The sequence below is a fragment of the Misgurnus anguillicaudatus genome, chromosome 6 (genome assembly GCF_027580225.2).
Source record: "Misgurnus anguillicaudatus chromosome 6, ASM2758022v2, whole genome shotgun sequence".
NCBI lineage: Eukaryota > Metazoa > Chordata > Actinopteri > Cypriniformes > Cobitidae > Misgurnus > Misgurnus anguillicaudatus.
The window spans coordinates 19,572,501-19,595,878 of NC_073342.2; the positions used below are offsets into that span (position 1 = coordinate 19,572,501).

At 38.1% G+C, this 23,378-nt stretch overlaps 1 protein-coding gene across 3 annotated transcripts in view; it reads right to left on the reverse strand.

Annotated features, from left to right (window-relative positions):
* poc1b (POC1 centriolar protein B) overlaps nt 1–23,378 on the reverse strand; it is a 46,406-nt gene that overhangs the window by 16,430 nt on the left and 6,598 nt on the right. The gene's annotated exons all lie outside the window — the stretch shown is intronic.

Here is a 23,378-nt window from a genome sequence, read left to right on the forward strand (position 1 = left end):
TGCAATAGCTGCACGAGTAGATTAGTGAGATTAGTGAGGCACGACCCATTCTTCACGTGGTGGAGCTGAAATAAGGAGTTGGTGACACTTTGACTGCTGTCAGATGTTCATCTCACAAGTGAACGTGACTGCTGCTATTGCTGAATGTTGTAATGGAAATTTAATCAGTATTTTTGCAATGATGTTGGAGAAAGGATTTAAAGTGATTTTACAATCTCCAAGAAGAAACATTTTATTGGTATTTTATAGCTCAGGAGATTTGAAGGATTTCTCAATTGTTTCATTTAATATCAACTTCTCAACTCTCAGATGTTTCTTCTAAAATTGCTAAGTAGAAAAAAATAGAAACAAATGAGATAATTATTAAAATATAGTAGGAGTTTGGAGCTGTAAAATGAATGTCCACTGTCAGAAAAAAAGCTGTCACACATCCAGTTATGTACAGATACTGTATGGTCAGGGGTGGTCACTGATATGCTCACACAAAAATCGCTGGAAAAAAAATGCTTTCCAACAGGTGTTTTAGCATTCGTTGTAAACTTGTGGACCTATTTTTCCAAACGCCTCACACCCGTATATTCTTCCGTTGAGAGCTTGAATAATAGACACTCCAGTCCAGTTGGTGGCGATAATCCACCTTTGCCAATTGCAAGAATACAAACAAAGTTCCCAGCGCGGAGTAATACCGTACCTCACATCACATCTAATACAAGTCAATGGAGTTGGACAAAAACTACGATAAAACCTGTTGGAAAGCATCTTTTGCAGCCATTTTTGTGTGAGCATATCAGTGAACACCCCTGACCACTCTGTGAGCTTCACGTCTTTGTAAACGAAAGCTTAATGCATTTTAGGAAGGATTGTTCCAGTGCACCTATACACCCGAAAATTCTCGGGGCAGCCGCATATGTCGAAATTTCAGTCAAAACCGTTCCATTTCATCATAAACAATCTGAAAACAGGGCTTTAAAGTGCCCATATTATGAAAAACTCACTTTTTCTGGGTTTTGGGGTGTTCATTTCTGTCTCTAATGCTCCCACACGCATACAAACTGTGAAAAAAATCCATCCATGCTGTTTTGAGTGAGATTCTGAATGTCCTCTGCCTTGAGTCTCAGATTGCACGAGTTCAAACTTCGCGCCGTTGTGATGTAACTAGCCGTTTCGTCACATTCCATTTGAATTTTCCCGCCCACCACCCCACTCGCAGGTCTCCACCCACCAGGTAGCTAGAGAGCACAGAGCAGTCACTTCACTGATAACTCTATGCTGTTATCATGTCTCACGGAAATAACAGCGCTATTTGGATATTATGGATTATACTCCCGCCTACTTTTAAAAACAAAGTTTTAACGCGTGGTTATTGGAACCTAAAGTGTAATCTTACATACAGTGTGTTACGACGCAAATAGTCCTCAGATTGTAGGCGATATTATTTTCTATTACAAGACGTTCATGCGAAATCTGATGTAAACAACAGATTATGTATTTATATTTCACGGATTATATGCATTTGTGGACAAAAATGGTCATTGGATGTATTTAATTGGACTTTCATGGTTTATTCACACATCTGAAACAGACTTGATTCGATTTGCGATCGTTATATCAACACAAAAGGTAAGAAGTCATGTTATATTTTGCATGTTGTCATCTTCTGTCACAAAATACTACATTTATGATGCTAGAGCATCTGTATCTCAAAACAGAGACCATACATTGATGCTAATCCCGTAAATTATACCTTTTAAATGTATAATAATAAAAATATTATTGTTTGTAGACAGTAGGCTATATAGATATTTTTTGCAGGCTAGATAGTTTGCACCGTGGTTTCGAAAGTTAATAAAAAATATTTAACGGCTTTATTTTACAATTCTAACTTACATGAACTAAGTAATAGTGCTTTGCCAAACTAAAAGTGTTTTGCCAAATTAACCGAGACCGGGCCTTACCGACCCCGGCTTTTCTGACGAGGCTAACGTACCGCCAAGTCTCTATCACTTTCCCAAGATGCGGTCCGGACCTCCCGCTAGCTTCTAGCAATTAGCACGCAGCCCACAAGCAGTATACATCCCCCGCCGGGTCTAAATTTTTGTCATTTGCGAAAATAATGCATTTCAAAATGTTTTATAACGGGAATATGTTAGCATTGTCCAGGGAAAACGAGTGTATTGTTGAGACTGCTAAATCACAATTTACTCTGGAATCATTATGCGTCATGAGTTTCTTCTCCTGGAGTGTACTTATTAGTGATACTTTTTTGCTTGATTTGTCTGTTGGCAAAATAAACCTTTAATAATAATAAATAAAAATAACACGGTATGGTCTGTACTGCTCACGATACCACTGAGCACAGGCACATGACGTTTGTAGTGGGGCGTGATCAAAGGAGCAGCAGCTCACAAATATGTAATGACCACCTCAAAACAGCACAATCTGAAATGCACTGAAACAGAGGCTACTAGAGATGGGTAACAATCTTTTCCTACAAGCTATTTCGAGCAAACAACTTTTGAAACTTGCTTTATGGAACTCATACACCTATTTAACTTGTGGAAAAGCAGTCATAAGATGGGCACTTTAAGTGTAAAATACTGAACTTGTCCTCTAACGCTGGTGAGGAAAGAGTTAAAATATCTTGTGTTCCAACAAATGCTTTTAATTCTGTTGTCTACCAATTAGCTTTTACATAGATTGTAAACTATTTGTGACCCTGGACCACAAAACCAGTCATAAGTCATATAGCAACAGCAAAAAATACATTGTATGGGTCAAAATGAGAATTTCTTTTTTTAATGCCAAAAATCATCAGGATGTTAAGTAAAGACCAGGTGTATCATGAAGACTTATTGTAAATTTCCTACTGTAAATATATATAAAAATGTATTTATCATAAGTAACGTTGCTAAGGACTTAATTTGTACAACTTTAAAAGACGATTTTCTCAATATTTTGTGGTCCAGGGTTACATTTGTGAATTACTGTCTGTGTTATTTGACAATGATATAATCTGACAACTACCTGGAATATTTCAACTTTGAATAACAACCACAGAATAGAGTTTATTATAATGAGAGGTTAAAAAAACATAATTATTTAGCCTTCATTGCAATGGACTATAAACATTTCCTTTCCTTTCTCACCTGCTAGTTTTTCTGTTCCCTGCTGAGTCTAATACTGGCAGGCGGGCTGTGTGCCTCACAGGGGTCTGCTGTGCGTCTTTCCGTATCATTAACCTATATTAAATCCGCTTTCAGAGATTTATTCACTTTTTTACAATCTTTACCCGTCTCCACAACCCAAGCCAAATGACGCACACAGCTGCCGTGGAAATAAATCATTTCCGCATTACAGTGCTTAATACACAAATAAGAAGAACTGGCTTGAACTTAAAAAAACTCTGAACTAGCAGACAGCTATAATACAGACGTAAATGGACCACCTGCTAAAGTGTAAAAGCACTACTGCAAAAAGGATTTTAAACATTGCTATGGATGCATTTATTATATATTGAGAAACTCTACATGCATAAGCTATACAAGACTTCACAGGAACGTATTTTATGTGCTAACATGACGTGAATACCGATCATGTGGAGCACACACATCTTAAGTTTAGTTAATCGAGGTGTACAACCCTCCCCCCCAAAAACATGAGAATTCAGCACAATAGATCTCTTGGGTTTCTATTACATGATGCAAGCGAGCGGAGACCCTCGCAAAACCAGATGATGATCATTAAAGATGCATTTGAGGTTCTATTATTAGCTGGAGATCTGTGATCATCTGAGACAAGGTGTAAACAAGTCCCAAAAACACATACAACTATTATTAACTGTATTTGGACTCAAAAGTGTTTTCTGCTTGTCTCTCAATTTCCTGTATATAGGCTTGTAGCATAGCAGCTAAGAGCGCGGACATAGAGAAAGTCGTGCTGCTTGATTGACAGCTATAGCAGCAGGTGGTGAGGGGTCCAGCTGAGCCTCTGCCCTTCACCGAGCTCCATCAGGAAGTCTCAGCCACAGCATGCCACCTCTCAACTTCGCCATTATTCACTAAACTAGACAGACATAACCTTCATGATGCTTTCAAATCAACCCGAGAGCTATCGGGACTGGTGACACCGCTGTGCGGGTTTAACCTGCTCCTTTTACCCACCAAGGAGCGCTGCTCTTTTCCTAAACCTAGTGAGCATCTTAATTACGCTGCCTCTTTAGGGAATTCATTTAAAGTGCACGTATCGTTCCCAGAGATGACATTCCCAGAATGCATTCCACCTTACCACACCTACAGGGGTTTTCTGTAGCTGAACTTGTAGTGCATTGTGTTAACAGCAACAAACTCAAAAGGTCAATGGTTCGATTCCCAAGGAAGAAAAGTTTCCGCCAAATACATAAATGTAAAATTGTGGAGTCTCAACATAACCTACGGCTGCTATATTAACCGAAAAACAAATTGGGATTACAATTACGGGTAAAAGAATTACACTCTAAAAAATCAAACGGTGCTATATAGAACCAAAACTGTTGCTTTGGATCGTAATCATAGAAGAATCGTTTTTAGTGCCATATAGCACCGGTGAAGCACCAGTGAAGCACCTGTGTAGAACCATATAGTGCTATGTAGAACCATATTTGGTGCTATAGTGGTTCTATATGGCCCCTATATGGTTCTACACAGGTGCTTCACTGGTGCTTCACCGGTGCTATATGGCACTAAAAACGGTTCTTCTATGATTACGAGCAAAGAACCACTTTTGGTGCTATATAGCACCGTTTGTTTTTAGAGTGTACAGTTGTACATTTTTTCTCATTTTTGTGCGTTTCGCCTGTATGTTTGAGCACCAAATACAGTGAATCAGAGATTTTAAAATGAATTAGTTGACGTGCCTTTAAACATTTTGGATTTTTTTACTAATAACCAGTGTTGGGGAAAGTTACTTTTAAAAGTAATGCATTACAATATTAAGTTACTCCCAAAAAAAGTAACTAATTGCGTTACTTAGTTACTTTTCACGGAAAGTAATGCTTCCGTTACTTTTTAGTTACTTTTGCGTAGATTTTTCTTGGATGAAGCTTGATCTCTTTCAGGCCTTGCAGGTGTTTTTATGACTGAAAAGTTATGTATTCAGAAATTACACAAAAATGTCGAGCTCTGGGCTGCCATCTCAGTTTCGGACTCAAACTGTTTCCACACAGGCGTGTACGCATAGAGTGCATAATGTGACTATGTTTAGTTTAATTCAGTACATAATTTTCTTAAATGAAAAATAATGAAACTAAAAGAGTAACTTGCATTACTTTTTTTGAAAAAGTTACTCAAATATTAATGTCTACATTTAAAAAGTAATGCGTTACTTTACTTGTTACTTCAGAAAAGTAATATTTTTACGTAATACATTACCCCCAACACTGCTAATAACATAACTCCCATCATTATCTGTAATTTATCATTATATTATTTATTATAATCAGCATTTATGACTTTTGTCATAATCGTACAGCTTTATCATAACCATTAACCAATCAAATTGGCAACAATTAAGTCAGACTTCAAATCTGTCACTTGAGGTTTCGTGATGGTGACCCAAGCTCTATCTCCAGAGCTTTACTGATGAGCATTTGGAGGGCAGACAATATCAAAGCTGGGGAGTCTAGGAATAGTGTCAGCATGTGAAAAGGCCACAGGCTTTTAAACACGACATATCTGTAGGTCAAGCCCATAAAGCAGAATATCAAGGCTCCCATGCGCTTCCTCTCATTTGAGCTGAAACCAGAGGCGGCAGATTAGTGACAGGAGCTTCCTGCTTCTCTAAATAGGCATGACATCTGCAATTCAGATTGTACATGTCTATATAAGCTCTCCTTTGGTTTTAGCTTAATGTTAGTGTGTGCTTAAATGTATAAATGTGTGTGTGTGTCCAGTAATTCAAATTTGAGAACCTGATCTAGGATATTCAATATTGACATCGGAGGGACGGCACTTTCAGTGGACACTAAATCAACTTCAGGATCAAGCGATTGACCCTAGCATACAGCTCTTATGTCTTGCCATCTGACTGTAAGCTAATACAAGTTGTTTCTCATACTGCATAGTCAAGAACAATAAGCAGTGAAATCTTTAATTCCAGTGCAAGGCGATTATGCCAGTGCTGAAAAATCACGCCTGTATTGGTCTCCTTTAATAAGTTCCCACGATCTGATTCCTTGGAAAGCTTATTTGCTGCCTTAAAAACCTAAAGCTTATCTAGAGGTCTGTGCATTCTGTTAATGTTATGTTGAGAGATTTAAGTCACTCATTGTTTAAAATAAAGCTGTTATATACAAAGAAATGTATTCATATTAAAATTATATAGCTGATCATCTTGACTATTGATAGTTTTCAGTCACGTGACCAACCAGGGGGTTGGCGGGCAAGAAAGCTGCAGTTTACATTGGGCTTTCCATAGAGAAGCAGCACAAGACAGTCAATTTACTGTCTGTTTCAAGCACGATTGTTTAAATGACGTCTTCACAGAAGAAAAATTATGTACAAAAACTAGGTTTTCGGTACGTACGATAATACACAGCACCCAATTCCATATTTTATAGTCACTAAAAACCGTCAGGTTAAGGGGATACTCCAGCCAAATATCAAAATGACCCCATGATTTTCTCACACTCAAGCAATCCAAGATACATATGTCTATTATCTTTCAGAACAAACACATTTGGAGTTATTTTAGTAAATATCTTTGGTTTATAATGGTAGAAAACAGGGATCAGGGAACAAATTCTGACTTAAAACCCCAAGAAAGGGCATTCATCCTTCAGAGAAGTAATCCACATGGCTCCAATGGGTTAATAAAGGTCTTCTACGGGTAATTAAAGCAATTTTGAAAGAAAAATATGCATATTTCAAACGTAATAAACTATAATAAAGCCATCTTGGACTCCTGCGATTCACAAGAGATTTAGCGTATGAGCGCTGGTTGCCATGAGTATGTTGCACAGTGACTCCAAGACCACTCGCGTGGTCTAAGATGCCATCGTTACAAGAAGCTAGTTATTATAGTTTTTTTAAAGTTTGAAATATCTATATCGTCGTTGCCCAAAGAAACTCACGTATGTCCAAAATGGTTACTTTCAGAAAGTGAAAAAACACTGTATTTCAAAAGCAGTTGAATGTAGCGTTGTCATACTTGGTACGGCATCTTTACATGTAACCATATTCTTGCCAGTGTAATAATATAATCCACATTAGACCAAAATTGAGTTTAAATGGACATACATGCATATTTTACAGTAACGGTGGTCGATACGCGTTCTTCCGATCATTAATTAGAATGGCCAAGTCGTGTTTCATATTGACGGATGAATACACTCAGTTTATTAAATAGCCTACGTCTTAGTTTATTAATAACGCTTAGTTTATTTAATATTAATTATAAATTTATTAAATGTCTCTTGCAAACTATGAAGGGACAATGAATCAATACACTGACATGGTAATGCTAGACAGATATTTTGTTTGCACAGTCCTACTGTAATTTTGTCACTCCTTGACGTACGTCTGGCGTCAGGGGGGAAACGTTTACCAGGCTATGTTTATTCGGCTATCCAGAGCTGAGCTTCGATGAAACTTCACGAGACCGGCGAGATGCTTCCACAGGGCGGGAGATACGTGGCGTGATTGACAGCTTTGACACCAAATGGATATACGTGAAAATCAGATGACATGATTTCACAACTTTTCATTGGCCATTTAGATATGCGAGGCATACTGTATACAGAAATGAACCAGGACATTCAATCCGTCAAAAAATCTCAAAATCTGCAAAATGGACATATGTGGTTTTCATCGGACAGCGACGACATATTTCTTATAAAATTGCATCGATTTGGCTGGAGTATCCCTCTAATGTCAGACCTCCATTTTGGCAATGTTAACATGCATTTCGTTGAAAATTCCTTGCCTTCTTCCTTGCCTGCTTCCAGGATTACACTAATATTACATCATATTGTATCATATTATAATATATTAAATCATGTTAATGAAAAGCAATAAAGTTCAATCTGAGCACAAGTTTTATACTCTTAGAACAACAAATGATCTAATAAAGGTGCAAACAGATTTAAAAAAATGTAATTTTCTCAATTTCACATCACTTGCATTTTCACATCACAACAAACTTTAGCAGTTCACTGTACTTGGTTGCCTCAATATGCGACAAATTTTGCAAAGATATGATTTATGGCTGTCATTGTTTCCTCTCACTGAGGACAGACTCACATACATTTATGACACAAAAATCACAAATTCCTCTTTTATGTGTTTTCGTCTCTGACATTAGCAGTGAATCTTGAAGATTCTTGGGCATCTCTGCTATATCATCTTGCACATACTTCTTCATGGAAGGCGTGAAACTAACATCCAATTTTATCATGAACCAAAATAACACTGTGATCTATCTCCCATGACTGCCATCACAGTTGAGGGGATGAGAATGGTAAGGCATGTCCAGTAGTATGCACTGGAACGTGAGCTTTTGACCCAACACCTGACACTATTCCTTCCCTGAAGGGGTTAATGTGGGTTAAGAGGAATGACGGGAAAGATCTACAGTGGGAGAGGCAGATGTTTTCCAGTATTGGTTTGGAAAAAATGCAGAAGCACTTGGGTAAGTAAACATCAATAGAGTTTAACCTTGAATGTTAGGCTGATGACAAGCAGACCTCTCTTACAGCCAAACTTAAATTGGGAATGATTATTTGCAATTGTGCTTGGCTTGTAATGCCGACGTACAGCACGTAGAAACTCATTGCTGTGGTTCACCCAAAACCCAAGGCTATTAAAGTCACAAGTCAATAAAAAGATTTATGTGTTAAAAGGGGGATACTGCAAACCGGAGACCGGAGTGGACGTAAAACAACCTTTTATTATTTTAATCTTGGACTACAGAGCTCAAAGCAGAACAATGCAGATGTCCCAGACCCAAAATAGTTCCAACAATACAGTGATTTCAAATTCAAAACAGTCTTCTTGTCTTCAGTATCTGATTTAACAAGGATCCCCACTGGGTGACAGGAGATCCATAACAACTTGACTTGGGGTCAAAACCTGGTGTGATGACCCCATTTTAACCCCCAAAAGTGGTTTGGCTATGTACTGGAACACCTGTTTTCTCACAATGAGGTGGTGTTCTACAAATAACGCGGGATAAATCAGTTTTGTAGGTCTAACTGAGACACTGGACATGTATTTGCATGCAACGCTACAATGCAAACATAAAAATATAGGCAGGGTGGTAATTTGGATCTGTCTGTATTATCTAGCCAAATTTATGCTGTAATTATTACCTTTAAATTTTACTGTAAGCAATTACAACACCAGTTAAATATAAACAGCTCAGATGCAAAAACATATAAGTGTGTTTTCTTGTAAATGAGCATTTTGATTATGTTTAGGCTCATTAATTTGATGTCATGAAAAGGTTATTAGTATGTTTTTAAAATGCTGATGTCACTTTTCATTATATAACAAATTTGAAGGTATTTCGCTGCAAAACCCTCTAAATGCATGCAAAAAATTTTCACAATGTCCGATCACTCTTCACTGTCCTTTCTGAATAAAGATGAAAAGCTTAAAATGATATATTCTGTAAACTTAGTCAGATGTAATCCAACATGCACACGCCATCCAACTCTTCTTCCGTGCACTTAGAGGCCTTTGCAGAAAAACATTTTAAGGGGTCCTAAAACTGTAAGAGCTAAAAATGTCAACTTTATAAAATACAGAGAGAACATTGCAGTACATATGATTCCTGCCGCCTCTGTCAATTCCAAGTATACACACCCTGTAATTTGATTCCGGGTAATCTGATTGATCCACGCAAAATCAGGAACATCAGTGGAACGCTTGCTAGCCGTGTTTCCTAACTTACTGCCCTCACAATATATAAATAGCACAAAGATGGAGAGAGAGAGAGAGAGAGAGAGAGATAACTGCAGTCTTCATGTAAAATGAGGGGGAAGTGGAGGTGAAGTAACCGATTTCCCCCTAGCAGCAGCATAGGTTTCTAAAAATATGATCACGCAATGGCCAACGAAAAAGGCATAATGAGATTTCAGAGAGTTATGGTGTCTAATATGTGCTCGAGATTTATATGTTTATCACAAGCCAGTGAGTCAGAAATTTCTAGGGAAAGACGAATATCTATTCTTTTGTAACCAATCGTTTATTTTTTTCACTATTGTGAATAGTTTATTCAGCATTGCTAAAAATAAAACATAAGAACTGAGTTATTTTTAACCTAGAATAAAATTAAAAACTGTTTTAACCCTTTGTTTTGTCATATACAAAAATTTTCTATGTTACTTCATCCCAAAGGCTTTTAGAGTTCAGAATATGCAATAAAGTGTTTCAAAAGCAGTGAGTTTTCTGCAAAAGCTTTCGACTAGATGTTTGAACGTGGCTGCAGAGATTCGCTTCCATTCGGACACAAGAGTATCAGTGAGGTCAGGGAATGATGTTGGGTAATGGACTCTGGCTCACAGTCAGCGGTCTAATTCATTTCAAAGGTGTCTAATGGGGTTCAGATTCCTGCACAGCAGACCCAGAAAACCATTTAACTAGTGCCATAACCTTAAACAGTGCCCTGTTGAAAATCACTAAGCTCAACTCATTCAACTGAAAAGTCTAAAGAGGATACTATGGGTATATATTTAATTTCATTCACCCTGCCAATGGCGTGATGTGGTGGGTGGCTCTGTCTGAATCAACGGCTACTGCCATGCTGCCTCACTGTCCGGTCAGTCATGACCACAGAGTGGGTCCCACAGTATGGGGTACCAATTTGCCAAACCGCACACAAAGGATTGTGGGATATTTCAGTCCTTCAGGGATACATACAGTACTGTACAGTATATTCTGTCTTTAAAACACATAAAGTCCATTAGTAAATACAATGTGATGCAAACATGAACCTCAATTATTTCCCACCTTAAATTCAGCGTTTTTGACTATTGGACACCATCCCTGTATTTTGATGTAGAGGTGGCATTAGCCGCACCCCAGCTGTTTCATGAGTTTGTTTTGTGCTTTAGGCTACCTGAATAAATGACTGTTTTTTTACTTCTAAAGTTACAGAGCCATTAGCCTTTTATTCAGACAGCCTGCAGCACAAATCAAACTGCAGACAAATGACAGAAGTCAAACAAATCATTAGGAGCAAATCTAAATGCACAGAGGAAATGAAAGCGTGGTTGCTATGAATAAAATGAAAAGTTCAGCGCAGTGTGTATCTGCGTGTGTGTGTGTTAATCTCAGGGGTCATTTCTCAGGTTGTGGAGGCTTCTCGCAGTTCTGTGCTAATGGAGATCAAGCTTCCGGCCTGATGGAAAGAGGCTCCAAACTGGCTATGAACGTCCTGCCTGGAGATCATAGAGCTGCTATCGTTACGTCAATAAAAGATTATGTTGCATACGTTTTCGGGTAACTGTTTCTTTAAGAAATATCTAACTATGCCATAAACCGATCTTCAGCATAACAAAGTATATGTGGCTTAAAAGCGTAGTTCAACAAAAAACTAAAATTCTGTCATTGTTTACTTACCTTCAAGTTGTTTTAAACCTGTATAAATTCCTTTGTTTTGCCGAACACAAAGGAAGATATTTTTAAAAAAAATTGGTAACCAAGCAGATCTGGGGCACCATTGACTTCTATAGTAGGAAATAAATACTACGGTGCCCCAGATCTGTTTGGTTATTTTTCAATATTTCTTCATTTTTGTTTGGCAGAACAAAGAAATGAATACAGGTTAGTAACTTCTTAAATAATAATAGTAAATAATAATAATACATTTTATTTTTGGGCGCCCATAGCACTCAAGGTCACCTTACAGTTAAAACAAGCAAAAAAAATACAGTAAAAAGGCAAATATAATTAAATTAAAATAATGACAGAATTTTCATTTTTGGGTGAACTATCAAATTTAATTGCAAAAGCATTGCATTAGCAAAACAAAGGTCATGGGTTCGAGCACGAGGGAACAAATGTATATATTGAATGCACTGTAAGTCACATTGGATAAAAGCATCAGCCAAAATTTCTAAAACAAAATCCAGTCCTTCCAGAAAAACTTTTTTTATTGTTGCGGGCAAAAATCCTTGATCTTGCGGCACCATTTCTTAAAAAATGCGATGAAATTGCGGGAACTTGCCAAAATTGCGGGAACTTGCCAAAATTGCGGGAACTTGCCAAAATTGCGGGAACTTGCCAAAATTGCGGGAACTTGCCAAAATTGCGGGAACTTGCCAAAATTGCGGGAACTTGCCAAAATTGCGGGAACTTGCCAAAATTGCGGGAACTTGCCAAAATTGCGGGAACTTGCCAAAATTGCGGGAACTTGCCAAAATTGCGGGAACTTGCCAAAATTGCGGGAACTTGCCAAAATTGCGGGAACTTGCCAAAACTGTTTGCACCTTTTCATTGATGTTCACGTTGCGTAATTACGACATGGCTCCGCATGTGTGAAGTAAATGCAACATTTTTCAACTTTCTGCTAAGATACATATGACTTTTTGCTACAAAAATGCGGGGATTATGAAATCAAGCAAACCCCGCATATTTTGCGAGCAGAAACCTGCAATTTATGCGACGAAAGTGTGGCATAAATATGCAGCCTTTGGCTGATTATCCATTGAATCATGTGGTCGCATAATCGCATTTTTCTGGAGGGACTGAAAATCAGAGAAATGTCCGATGCTTTTTTACATAAATGTCCACAAATTACTGATAAATCACTATTAGGACTTAATGCTACCTACTGTAGTATGCAGTTGGTTAAATTCACTCAATTCTTTCCCGTAAACCAGATTACACATTTTAATGCTTGCATTTTCAACTAATGCAATGCCTTTACCATAACAGCATGCTATGAGGCATACGAACAACAAAATTAATGTAGGTCTTTTACGGACATCAGAAACCAATCTAGGTAAATTCCCAAATACACGAAAACAAGAGAGTCACTGTGTGGGATTTATTCGAAGCTAAAGCCCCTTGCTACACAAATGCAGGATAATCTGCTTTCGAACTTGGTAATACCGAACCGACTGCAAAGTAGCTGTGGGAAACTGCAAAGGACAATGAGCTTGTCGCAAATTGCGACCTAGCGGGACAAGAGGAATGTTACCATATAACCCCACTCAAACTGTATATCCTTAATACTCTGCAGTATTTCATTAATCTATAAAGCTGGTTCACACGCTTTTGGCATAATTGTTAAATAGCTATACGCAAAGTGCCCTTAAACTTCTTAAAAAGTCTCTGAATAACTTCTGAAAAAACTTCAGCATATTGTACCGAAAGCCAAAAAAGGGGTGAAGAGTTGATATGTACACAGACGTTAAGGCACTTTCAGATAAGGACTGCGTTGACCTCAATCTCCTGACACGGCATCAGAGCGTCGGAGATAGAGGATAAACGCGGCTGACGCAGTCCTTCGCACGAGGAGGCCCTGTGAGGAATGTGGAGCTTTACTATTAAGTGCACTTTAGCTGGGCCATGCCTCCATTCAAAGTTCCTGTCAAAGCCCCCATTCTCAGTTCAACCCAAAAACCTTCATCTTTAAGGGAGTAGGTTTAGGGGAACAGGATGAGTAATGCTAACACATTTCCCAGAGGCAAGGAAGAATGCGTCAATTTGCTTAGGGTTAAGCTTGTAAAGCCTGGACAGGTCGGCAGAAAGGCGCCTGACAGCTCTCGCAGGCTTGTGGCTGAAGGTGGATGGTGGGGCTAAGGCGGAGTGGGATGCGGGGTTCAAAGGGTCACAGACATTCCCCACGTGTTTCATTGTGAGCTGTTGAGGCCAGCTGACGCCAAACAGGCAACAGTGGTGCCGTCGGCAGGCGTGTGGTGTTTGTGTTAAAGAGAAAAGAAAACAGGGGCGGAAATGGTGGCGTGATAGTGGGAGGGCCACAGTTTAAAGACAAATGGTGGAAAAGCAAAGAGTTAAATCAGAAAACTAAAGGGATTGATTTGGGTCCATCTGTCTCTCTAAACATGCATGACTTTTTATCGTTCGTAAACAGAAAATAGATACTTTTCGTCCGTTGGATGAAAGCGGAGGGTGACCAAAACAAAAAAATTAAATGTAGACCATGTGACTCAAGCACTAAATCGTGTCGATCTTATCAGCCAAATATTATCAATTTGTGCATAAGTTATTTAGTCATTTTGTTTGACAGCAGGAAAAATGAAAGAATTTGGGAGAAGATAGAAAGGATATAAAAGAGAAAGAAATTAAGAAAACGTAATAGGAGAAAAGGGAGAAAGCACTGGTGTAGGATCAGAAATGAATAACTTCCTAACAGGTGGGCTGGGGGGATGCTGCTTACCCTCCAGCATTGAATTTCAGCTGTACCTCCGGAGCCCATGACCTTCTTATAGGAAGTAGATTTGTTTTCTTCCCCATGTTCATGTTTAATACTCATGCCTTATGTTTTTGTTAAGCTAAAACGATTTTCCCAAACTTACCTCTTTACAAACTAAAAATAAAACTTTTATAAAAAACAATTTACCAAGAGCATGTGTGGGTTGATTTTGTTTCGTTTTTCAAAGCTGTTTTCGAAAAAAAGGCCAATTTTTTCCCATCGGTGAAAGCTATGTTTTGATGGCTCATCCTACGCAGTTCACAGAGGCCCTTCCACCCTCCATTCAGGCTACGTTAAAAATAACTCATACAGGTGAAGAGGAAACTATTGAAAAATGTAGCATCAACGGAGAGAGAAATACATCACGAAGCAATGCACGCTGCTCTTCTCTATGAAAGCATAGGTTCATGGAGGGATGACCCTGTTTTATTAATTGCATGTTTTTAACAGATATAATGCTGCACTGCAAAGGCCAGCACTTTGATGTTAAAATTAATATATACACAAACAAACACTTTAGTGAATAAAAGCGCTCATAAAAAGATTAAGCAGGATTATTTATTTTTTTTATTGTGATGAACCACTGCTGCTTATTTTATTAAAGGGACAGTTCACCCAAAAATAAAATTGCTGTCATCATTTGCTCACCCTCAAGTTGTTCCAAACCCGAATAAATGTCTTTTTTTCTGCTTAACACAAAGGAAGATACTTGTTATCAAGCAGGAAACAGGAGCACCATTAACTTCCATAGTAGGGAAGAAAAATACTATGGAAGTTAATGGTGCTCAAAAACGGTTTGGTTACAAACAATGCTCAAAATATCTTCGGTAGTGTTCAATAGAAATAAAAAAATATATACAGGTTTAGAAAAACATGAGGGCGAGTAAATGATGGCAGAATTTTCATTTTTGGGTGAACTATCCCTTTAATAATTGTGATTTATTATAAAAACTGAATATGTTTTAGCATCCTTCTTAATATTGAAAAGGCTATTTTAAAGGGACACTACCTTTTTTTTGAAAATATGCTCATTTTCCAGACCCCCCGAGAGTTAACATTTGATTTTTGGAATCCATTCAGCTGATCTCCGGGACTGGCAGTACACTTTTAGCATAGCTTAGCATAATCCATTAAATCTGATTAGACTATTAGCATTGTGTCAAAAATGACCAAAGAGTTTCGATATATCTCATATTTAAAATTTGACTCTTCTGTAGTTACATCGTGTACTAAGACCAACAGAAAATTAATAGTTGCAATTCTCTAGGCCCATATGGCTTGGACTATACTCTCATTCTTGCGAAACAATCAAGGACTGTGCTGCCGTAACATGGCTGCAGCTGGCGTAGTGATATTACGCAGCGCCCGAATATAGTCCCTTTGGTAACTTTCAATAGCGGGGGCTATTTTCGGGCACTACGTAATATCATTGTGCCTCCTGCAGCCATGTTAGATCAGCAAAGTCCTTGATTATGAGAGTATAGTTCCTAGCCATATCGGCCTAGAAAATTGCAACTTTTAATTTTCGGTTGGTCTTAGTACATGATGTAACTACAGAAAAGTCAAGTTTTAAATAGGAAAAATAACGAAACTCTTTGGTCACTTTCGACACGATGCTAATGGTCTAATCAGATTCAATGGATTATGCTAAGCTATGCTAAAAGTGGTATCACCAGAGATTGGCTGAATGGATTCCAAAACGTTAAAAATCAAATGTTTAACTCGAGGGGAGCTGGAAAATGAGCCTATTTTCCCAAAAAGTAGAGTGTCCCTTTAAAGCTCAAGTGTACATTTTATAATGAAAACCATTTCCCACATACTCGAACTTATGACATGACATTGCTAGCATCATTCTCTACCTGTAAAGCTATGCACCGAATAGCATCTAAAACAAAAGATATCATGTGAAATTTGAGAGGGTGAACAAAACAGTAAGTAGAGTACAGAAGCATGCTTGTCTTTCTGGTGTCCCTATTACCTGCAATAGTCCAAGCCCACTATTTTTAGAATCAATGTCAACTAACTGTCAGCGTTAGCTGTTATTTTAAGCTAAGCCCCACCGGGGCATCAAATCCTCATAGAAAGAGAGAGAAAATGTCAGGTGGGAGAAGAAAAAACAGACCCTAAGCCAGATTCTGATAAGGTCCTTTCAACTCTGCCCTCAACGTGACGGTTCTTTCATTTTGACAGCTACTTGAGATGAGGTCTGGACTGTTTGGGAACCATCTGTTTTAATGAAGGAAGTGAGATCAGCCATTAAGTTAAAGTGCTAGAGTGACTCAACGGATGGAACGGCTCTATTCTAGGAGAGGGGTCAATAGCCTTTGGTGGAAGTCGGAAGACAAAGGAGCCACAGAGATAAAACACAGACAAATGGTAACCGAGATGAAAGGCGTCGAGGAAAAAAGAGAAGCACGGAGTCAGACAGCTCGAAAATTGGGCGTTTGATGGGGGAAACAGAAAGGAAGACATACAATAGTAATATACGCAAACATCACGAGCTAGAGATAAAATATTAAGATAGTTGCTGGGTGTGCGCCGTACTAAATAAGTAATAAACCAGCCCGGGTTCCTGTCTCTTTGATGTCCGAGCGCCTGTGTGTCCAGTAAATTGTAAACTGGTGCGGAGACATGGAGTGCGGTGATGTGTTGAGGGTGACTGTTCCCATCCGAGGTCTCTTGGAGGGTGCATCGGATTATGAGATGGACAAGACATCGCCCAGACTTTTGCATTTTCTTTCGGTTTGATTTTTCAGGAAGGAAAGGTGCGAAACATGCTGATGCCACCCACTGTCATAAAAAAAGGATGGTTGCGATAACACGGTATCATCACTGTAAATAACGGTTGCATAACCATAACACGTATTTTCCACACTTTGCACCTCCTCATAGGATAATTGTAGGTTAACTTTTAAAGGTGCCATGTGTAACATAAATGCAATTTAGTATACATAATTATATTATCAGTGGCCGTACATAATAAACTGTATTGTTTTTATTACCTTAGAATGAGCCGTTTTTATCTACGTACATCGTGGGTCTCCTTACACGGAAGTCATGGCATGTTTCTACAGTAGCCCTAAATGGACAAACTGTTCTAAAGGGCGTGTTTTGTCCCTACATTGTTTTAGACAACGACATGTTTGTCTTGTGGCAGCTATAATTGCGTTTCGAAGTTGAGGTTGGTTGCAATTTGCAATTTCACCACTAGATGCCACTGAAAACACATCACGTGATATTTATTTATACAAGTTCTGTGGCCAAACAATGTCACCTTTCAAGTCTTGTTTGCATAATTCTGGTCTTATTGTGATCGATTTACCGGTATGCATTTAATTTGTAATCGCAGTATAATACGACTAAAATTCCATCTCATCATTAAATATCCTCATAAACATCACGTAAGATATTCTTCCACAGAACATAACTGAAATGAATCTACTTCCTGTTGACGTCTGCGTTTGATCCGTTTAACATGGCAATTCACTCTCTCTCTTTGTAAAGCTATCTTCCTCAAAGCTCTCCCGGTGGAAAGTGAACCTTCCCCTGGGCTATTCTATCTTTAGCGATTAACTTCCGTCATGTCAAGTCTTGTCACTGGAGCCGCTGGCAGGCCTTCAAGCTGGTATCCACACCTCGCGGCCACCCAATCTTTTGCTCTTTAGAGGCACAGGAAGAAGCTCTTTGCCTGTTTCCTGTCTGTCACCGTTACAAGCAACCTTTAGCAACATAACACCAGGTAGCGCATTTAGAAATCCTCAAACAAGCACACACACATACTCTGCTGTAGTATCCTACAGATTCAGTATTGAACATTAACCAACATTATGCTGTATTTGAAATAGTCCATTTTCTTAAACAAAAAATCCAGATAATTTACTCACCACCATGTCATTCAAAAAATGTATGTCTTTCTTTGTTCAGTCGAGAAGAAATTATGTTTTTTTTGGAAAACATTGCAGGATTTTTCTCATTTTAATGGACTTTAATAGAGCCTAACACTTAATACTTAACACTTAACAATTTTTTTCAACGGAGTTTCAAAGGACAACAAACGATCCCAAACAAGGCACAAGGGTCTTATCTAGCGAAACAATTGTCATTTTTGACAAGAAAAATAAAAAATATGCACTTTTAAACCACAACTTCTCATCTAGGTCCGGTCATGATGCGCCAGCGTGACCCCACGCAACACGTCATGACGTCAAGAGGTCACAGAGGACGAACGCAAAACTCCACCCCAGTGTTTACAAGTGTTGAGAAAGAGGACCGTTCCGACGTTGTTGTATGTGGAATGATACTAATTAATGTCTTTGTGTCAGTTTATTGTTTACAATGGTCCACAAATGTGCATTTCATATATGTAACACGTGACCTCTCTACGTCACTACGCATTTACGTTAGGTCACGCTGGCGTATCACAGGATCGGACCTAGACGAGAAGTTGTCGTTTAAAAGTGCATATTTTTTATTTTTCTTGCCAAAAATGACAATCGTTTCGCTAGACAAGACCCCCACGCCTCGTCTGGGATCGTTCAGAGTCCTTTGAAACGCCGTTGAAAAAACTGTTAAGTGTTGAGTTAAGTATTAAGTGTTGGGCTCTATTAAAGTCCATTAAAATGAGAAAAATCCTGCAATGTTTTCCTCAAAAAACATAATTTCTTCTCGACTGTTTTTCTTTGTACAGTTGAGAAGAAATTATGTTTTTTGAGGAAAACATTCCAGGATTTTTCTCATTTTAATGGACTTTAATGGACCCCAACACTTAACAGTTTTAATGCAGTTTAAAATTGCAGTTTCAAAGGACTCTTAAAACTTTAAAAGGCCCATGTCACAGGACTTTTTTAAGATGTCAAATAAATCTTTGGTGTCCCCAGAGCACATATGTGAAGTTTTAGCTCAAAATACCATATAAATAATTTATTATAGCATGTTAAAATTGCCACTTAGTAGGTGTGTGCAAAAATGTGCCGTTTTGGGTGTGTCCTTTAAAATGCACATGAGCAGATGAGGTGCAAACACTGATCACAACGATAGTGGTTTGTTGAAATTGAAACTCAATTGTTCTGTGAATTATTTTCTCTCTGCACTAAATGGCAGTGCCGTGGTTGGATTAAGGGGTTGTATTATTATAATAAGAGCTCCTTATGACATCATAAGGAGAGCCAAATTTCAACGACCTATTTTTCATTTGCTTGTAGAGAATGGTTTACCAAAACTAAGTTACTGGGTTGATCTTTTTCAAAGTTTCTAGGATGATAGCAGCACTAGGGACCCAACCATAGCACTTAAACATGGAAAAAGTCAGATTTTCATGCCATGGCCCCTTTAAGGACTTAAAGGACTTTTAAACCACGATTTCTCGTCTATCTCCGGCTGTGTGACACGCAAGCGCAACCTCACGTAATTGCGTAATGCCGTTAAAAGGTCACCTGTTACATATGAAACGCACATTTGTGGACCATTTTAAACAATAAACTGACACAAAGACATTAATTACTATCATTCAACATACAACAATGTCAGAACGGTCTTCTTTCTCCACACTTGTAAACACTGGGGCGTAGTTTCGCAAACGTCATCTGTGACCTCTTCACGCGATGATGTATTAAGTGAGGTCGCGCTGGTGCGTCACACGACCGGAGGAAGACGAGAAGTTGTGGTTTAAAAGTGCATATTTGTTTATTATTCGTGCCAAAAATGACAATCGTTTCGCTAGATAAGACCCATATGCCTCGTTTGAGATCGTGTAGAGTGCTTTGAAACTGCAATTTTAAACTGCATTAAAACTGTTTATTGTTGGGGTCCATTAAAGTCCATTCAAATGAGAAAAATCCTGGAATGTTTTCCTCAAAAAACATAATTTCTTCTCGACTGAACAAAGAAAGACATCAACATTTTGGATAACATGGTGGTGAGTAAATATCTGGATTTTTTTTAAAGAAAATGGACTAATCCTTTAAAATGACGTCTTATTATCCCAACATGATGAAGCTCCAAACAGCAAATACATCTATTTTTAAGGGGGCAATCACGACAGTTAGGCTTCTAACCCAAAGGTTGTTGGTTTGAATCTCATGGTTGGCAGGTTGCGACTGAGGTGCCTCTGAGCAAGGTACGTTGCAAAGGTAACATTTCGAATATGGGTAAAACCATGGTTTTACAAATAGTAACCAATAAATCATTGTTCCTGCACTTTTACTATAATAAAACCAATATTAACTTCCTAGAAGTGGTTCTTACAATTCTTTCATGTTAATTTGATTCTAAATAAATCTCAAAATGTGTACTATAAAACAAAGTGCTTATGAATTATCAGCAAAGGACATAATCTGTGTTTTTAAGGAGAAATTTAGATATGAAGAGTTTCGTTGCAAAACGAGATAACCACCGTTTTTTTAATTGTTCAGAAATCTCGTTTTTTGGTTGTGCATTCCAATTAATTTCAATGCAACTGCAGTTGGTTTGTTTTGATTTAAACCTTCATAACTTAAAAAATACAGCTAAGTAGCACCATAAAACTAAATAATAACATGATAACATAATAATAAACACGTTTTGACAAAAATGTAAAAAAATTGATTTATCTCGTTTTGCAACGAAACTCTTCATATGTTTCCATAGGCAACATTATAGTTCGCTGGCTTTAAACAATCAAATCTACATTTTCCTAAATGAATAAGCATTGGCCACCAGGCTCAAAAGCTCTGTGACGCAAGCTTACACTTGTCAGCGAGTTAAGTGCTCTTGGTTCATCTGGTTCATTGCCATTCAGATGCCTCCAGAATGGAAGAATTTAGATCTAATGCACCAAAGAGTCAACAAAAACAGATGCTGAAAAGCCGAAGACTGTGACCTACACACAAACATAGACTTGGGCTGGAAGGAATCCAGAGACAGTCAGTCAGCAGGAAGCGTCACACAAAAAGGCGCCACGGGTCATACTTCTCTCTGCCTTCAACTTCCTCCTGTCTCTCTCCCACGCACGCAAGACATGAATGAGGAAATTCGGCCCGGAGGGACTGCGAGATGCTCGGGGCCAGATATCGCAGGGTTTCCCTGCAAATGTCCGCTGACAGGTTTATGAATTAGGCAGACACCTGTATCCGAAGCGTCTAGCTACATGGAATATCCAAATTGTTTATTCCATGTTGTGCTTTTCTTTTTTGGAACACGAGAGGAAAATATTTAAAATGCCTGGTCAGCATGTGGAAGTAAGGTCACATGAAAGCATCAAAAACGCTATTTGTGCACTATATTCTATGACTTCTAAATGTTTCAACCCAAAATGCTAAGTTGCTTTAACCCATTGTTGGGTCAAAAATAAACATTTTCTAGGTTAATCTAAACTAATGGCTGAGTTTGCTCCTTTTTGACCCAACACTGGGTCAACTACAGTTCCCAATTATTGGACAGAAAACAGAGACCAATATATTCTTCAAAATTCCATCTTTTATGCTCCAAGAAATTCACACAAGCTTGGAACAAAATACGAACTATCCTTGAATGCAAATTCATAAAAATGAGAGTTTGTGTGCTTTCATGCATCCAAGTATGCATGTAACACATTTAACAGAGGCATAGAGAGAAGAGAGATCCAGCTAAAGTCATATTAGTGTGGAAGAGTCTATTAATAGTCTATGGATCCAGTGGCACAGTGAGGTCACATCTGAGCCCGGCTTTCGGCACGTGCATGTGTATGTGTTTTTGCATTCACGCCCGGACTGCTCTGCAAAGCAGTACTAGAGCCATTATAAAAAGAGAGAGGAAGAGAGAGAGAGAGCCCGAGAAAGAGACTTCCTGTAAACATGCGAGGCACCCAGTCTGCTGTGTGCAGTCTCAGAGCATTTCCTCAATCTGCCCGTGAAGGAGAAAGCACAGCAGTTTGCACGGAAGCGTGAAGACATTCCCATAATTCGGATCACAACAAAGATGCACAGTAAATAAAAAGGCTTGGAGAGCTGCTTGCACAGACACAGATACAATCACACACACACACAATGCTGAATTTAAAAAGAATTATGATCAATTCCAATAAACATTATAAATAAAAAAATACTTTAATGTTTGTAAACGCAGCTTATTGGAAACCCAACATATATGTTTCTATCATAATAGATAGATAGCTTATATAATAGATAGCTTATGATGTGGCGTCTAAAGGTCTGAGATTTGATGAGATATAATAATATAATAGAATTTTTTTACAATTGACATTATCAGTATATCAGCTTGAGATAATAGCTCAATTTAATTGATTTACATGAATTTCAGTATTTATTAGTGTTTCACTATAATAATAATGATGTGCACTTGAGTGGGTTTAGATATACATTTGTGCAAAACCTGACATCAGGATGGTGTGCATCTTCTTTGTTTCGGCAGAAGTCAAAAAAATCTGCATGATCATTTTCAATATTATTATTTCGTGCAGAATTTTAATCATTTCTCATTTTAAAAGCTATGTTTACATATTTTTGTTGATAAATCCTAAAACTTATAAAATTTTGAGATTTAAATGGAAATAAATGCCAGGTATTTAATGTGACCCAGAAAATTTAAAAATTGGAAAAAAATTAGGAGGTAAAGAAAAACAAACCAAAATCTAAATGATTTTTTAAAGAAATAAGCATCAGTCATCTACAAGCAAAACATGAGAAAAAAGTGTGTCAGTGTCCCGCAGTTACCGAGTACTCAACATTAGCTGGCCTATAGCTCCCCCTTATGGCTGGATTAAAAACTCCCGCAGTTAATCAGGTCTAGTCACACATGGATTTGCCACATTAGTGTTTTTTTAGCAGAGTGCCCACCATCAGTACCTACATCCAAAACACATTAATGCAGGCCAAAACATAAAGGGGACATATCACAAAAATCTGACTTTTTTCATGTTTAAGTGCTATAATTGGGTCCCCAGTGCTTCTATCAACCTAGAAAATGTGAAAAAGATCAACCCAGTAACT